Raw genomic sequence first — 4,597 nt, 5'->3', positions numbered from 1 at the left:
ATGCCACTACTTCACATAGTGTGGCAGTTGTTAACTTCTCATGGGGAGGGGTAACTGGCCTCAAAAGGGTTGTGGTTAGTGCAGACCTCCCAGTAGAATGTTTGTTGGGCAATGACCTAGAGAGTTCTCTATGGTCAGAAGTGGAGTACAGGACTCATGCAGAGATGTTAGGTATATCATCACATGTCCTTGCTGTGACCAGGTCACAGGCCAAAAAGTGCCTCACTGAACCTCAGGTCTTGGATCCTGGAACAATGGACCAAGCACCTACCAAGAAGAAGAACAGGAGGGTCAAGGCTGTGCCTTCCCCCCTGCCTCAGAGTGATGATCAGCCTTCCCAGGAAGCTGATCTAGAGGACCCTGAAGGAACTGTCCCTGAAGAGCTTGAACCTGATCAGGTTGAGTTTCTGGGGACAGGGGGACCTTCAAGGGCTGACTTGAGGCAGGCTCAGTTATCCTGTCCCTCTCTTGAACCCCTCAGACAGCTGGCTGCTGCTGAGGCTGCTGGAAATGCTCAAGGTACCCATAAAGTGTATTGGGATGAAGGGCTCCTTTATTCAGAGGCTAGAGACCCCAAGCCTGGTGCTACCAGGAGGTTGGTCATACCTCTGCAATTTAGGGGCTTCCTTCTTACCTTGGCCCATGACATTCCTTTAGCAGGACACCTAGGCCAGAACAAGACCTGGGACAGACTTGTCCCTCACTTTCACTGGCCTCATATGAATGAAGATACAAAGGAGTTTTGTCGCTCCTGTGTTACCTGCCAAGCCAGTGGCAAATCAGGTGGCACAACAAAGGCCCCCCTGATACCACTACCTGTGGTGGGGGTTCCCTTTGAAAGAGTGGGAATAGACATAGTGGGTCCCATGGATCCTCCCACTGCATCTGGGCACAGATTTATACTGGTGGTAGTGGATCATGCCACCAGGTATCCAGAGGCAATTCCCCTTAGGACCACTACAGCTCCTGTTGTGGCCAGGGCCCTGCTGGGAGTATTCTCCAGAGTGGGGTTTCCTAAGGAGGTAGTATCTGACAGAGGTACCAACTTTATGTCAGGATACTTGACAGCTATGTGGAAGGAATGTGGTGTCAACTACAAGTTCACCACCCCTTATCACCCACAATGCAATGGGCTTGTTGAGAGATTCAACAAGACCCTAAAGGGTATGATCAAAGGATTACCTGAAAAGCTCAGGCGAAGATGGGATATCCTTCTACCCTGCCTTCTGTTTGCTTACAGAGAGGTCCCACAAAAAGGAGTTGGCTACAGCCCCTTTGAATTGTTGTTTGGGCACCCTGTGAGAGGCCCACTGTGTTTGGTGAAGGAAGGATGGGAGTTACCTCTCAAAAAGCCTAAACTAGACATAGTGGACTATGTACTTGGTCTCCGCTCCAGGATGGCTGAGTATATGGAGAAGGCATCTAAAAACCTTGAGGCAAGCCAGGCCTTACAGAAAGCTTGGCATGACCAAAAGGCTGTCTTGGTTGAGTATCAGCCAGGACAGAAGGTATGGGTGTTGGAGCCAGTGGCCCCAGCAGCACTCCAAGACAAATGGTCTGGACCCCATACAATCCTGGAAAAGAAGGGAGAGGTCACCTACTTGGTGGACCTAGGAACTCCCAGGAGTCCCCACAGGGTACTCCATGTTAACAGGCTTAAAGCATATGTTGACAGGGCAGACATGGGCTTGCTCATGGCTACAGATGAGGGACAGGAGGAAGAGAGTGACCCTCTCCCAGACCTGTTGTCTCAGAACCCTGAAGATGGCTCAGTTGAAGGAGTGACCCTTGGAGGCAACCTCACTGCCCATCAGCAGACTGAATGTAGACAGGTTCTACAATCATTTTCACATATGTTTTCCTTGATACCTAGTCAAACTGACTGGTGTACCCATGTTGTGGACACTGGTGACAGTCTGCCTGTAAAGAACAAACTTTACAGACAACCTGACCACGTCAGGGACTGTATAAAGGCTGAGGTACATAAAATGCTGGAATTAGGTGTCATTGAACCCTCAGAGAGCCCCTGGGCTAGCCCAGTGGTTCTGGTCCCCAAACCTCACACCAAAGATGGCAAGAGAGAGATGAGGTTCTGTGTGGACTACAGAGGACTCAATGCTGTCACCAGGACAGATGCACACCCTATTCCAAGGGCAGATGAGCTCATAGACAAACTAGCTTCTGCAAAGTTTTTGAGCACATTTGACTTGACAGCTGGCTATTGGCAAATCAGATTAGCTGAGGAGTCTAAGGCCAAAACAGCATTCTCAACCCCAGGTGGGCATTATCAGTTTGTGGTGATGCCCTTTGGTCTGAAGAATGCACCTGCCACCTTCCAAAGGCTGGTGAACCAAGTCCTTACTGGGTTGGATGACTTTTGCGCAGCATATCTTGATGACATTGCTGTCTTTAGTTCCACCTGGGAGGATCACCTGATCCACCTGAAGAAGGCTCTTGAGGCTCTGCAAAGGGCCGGCCTCACTATCAAGGCTACTAAGTGCCAGATAGGGCAGAGTAAGGTTGTGTATTTGGGCCACCTTATAGGTGGAGGCCAAGTTCAACCACTGGAGAGTAAGATACAATCCATCAAGGATTGGTCCCCTCCAACCACCCAGACTCAAGTTCGAGCTTTCTTGGGCTTGACTGGGTACTACAGGAAGTTTGTTAAGAACTATGGGTCCATTGTGACTCCTCTTAATGATCTGACATCCAAGAAGATGCCCAAAAAGGTTCAGTGGACAGTAAGCTGTCAAAAGGCATTTGATGACCTGAAGGAGGCCATGTGCTCTGCACCTATCCTGAAAAGTCCTGACTACTCCAAAGAGTTTATTGTCCAAACAGATGCTTCTGAGTTGGGTGTGGGAGCTGTGCTGTCACAACTTAATGTAGATGGTCAAGACCAACCCATTGCTTTTATTAGCAGAAGGTTGACCCCCAGAGAGAAGAATTGGTCAGCTATTGAGAGGGAGGCCTTTGCTGTGGTGTGGGCCCTGAAGAAGCTGAGGCCATACTTGTTTGGCACTCACTTCAAGATTCAGACCGACCATAAGCCCCTCTTGTGGCTAAATCAGATGAAGGGTGAAAACCCCAAACTGCTTAGGTGGTCCATTTCCCTACAGGGGATGGACTTTACAGTGGAGCACCGGCCAGGTACTGACCATGGGAATGCAGATGGTCTCTCCAGGTACTTCCACTTAGGACATGAAGACGAGACTGGTCAAGGCTAGTTTAATGTCCCAGCGTTTGGGGGGGGGTTGTGTAGGAGAGTAGGGTCTGCTATCCTATGGTCACCCCAAATTTTTGCTTTTTGCTTCACTGGTTTTTGACATATTGAGGCTGTGGGCCTGCCAATCAGACCCCCAGCCTGCTGTTCTCTCTACTAAATTACAACTATGCACCCTAGGTGCATAACCAATTGGAAGTGGATCACCCTGTCAGCCCCTGTACCAGTGTACACTAGGTACCCAGGGCATTGGTGTACCCAAGGCCTGCCAGGGGCTGCAGCATGTATTATGCCACCCCAGGCTTGGCCTAACAATCTGACACAACTGGCTGATCACTCAGCTGGGGTAAGTTGGTGTAATCACCTCTTACTTAGGTGTAGTATACCTATACCTAACCTTAAATGGGACACCTGGTAACCTATGAGTCACTCCTATGGCAGGCCTTAACAATCCTGAAGGCAGAGTGCTTGGTTCCATGTGAGATGGTGCTCTGGCATGAGCTGAGCCTGTCTGCAGTGGTCGGAACAACTTCCTTCTACTGTTTCCAGATATCGTCATACCATATACTCTTAAGTGCATTATGAACCTCGCGGTTAAATGCTATCTTTGGTTTGGCTTTATCAAAACATGTCGAGTAAGGTGTCATACGAATTGGAATACTAACCCCTCGCCAATTCTGGCGACGGGGTTAGCATTCCACCCTTCTAGAGGGACACGACATGTACAGTACCTGAAACCCGGGTAAAATCAGACATAGCCTCAGCTCCACAAAATGGATGCTGCCACCACAGACACAAGTCTGCCCTCCTGCTGCTGGGAGTCCTTCCAGCTTGGGAGGTGTGGACAAAGGGTTTCCTGCCAGGGGAGGTGCGTGCACCACCCCAGACAGGATTTTGTGTATTGGTCAGGTAGGGCTTGAAAGAAACCAGACATGCCTGTGGCTCACAAGGAGCCTCGGTGCATATGCCAGTTCAAACCGGTCCTGGGGCACACCAGTCCCGGGCCTGGGGCGAGCTGGACAAAGGATTGGGGGTGTAACCACCCCCCTTCCTGGTCCCACCCTTAGGGAGGGACCTAGCAGGTAGTCCGGCCCCTAGAATCCGCTTAAAGGTAGGAGCTGTGTCCTAAGACTTCAGACATCCTGGAATCAACTTGAAACTAAGAAGAAGACGGGAACTTCGACATTCTGCTGCACAGAAGACTGAAGAAAATCTCCCCTGTGGTCAGGGAGTGACCACCTTGCTAACGCAAGCACCATCCAGCGAATCAACATCTGCTTTGCCGCCGCCTCCCGCCGGAGCCCGAGCCCAGAGACTGACAAGACCTGGACCTCCAGACCTCTCACCGCCCGATCCACAGTCCCTGCAAAGAGG

Source organism: Triturus cristatus, unplaced genomic scaffold, assembly GCF_964204655.1.
Source record: "Triturus cristatus unplaced genomic scaffold, aTriCri1.1 SCAFFOLD_426, whole genome shotgun sequence".
NCBI lineage: Eukaryota > Metazoa > Chordata > Amphibia > Caudata > Salamandridae > Triturus > Triturus cristatus.
This window is presented reverse-complemented; position numbering follows the sequence as displayed.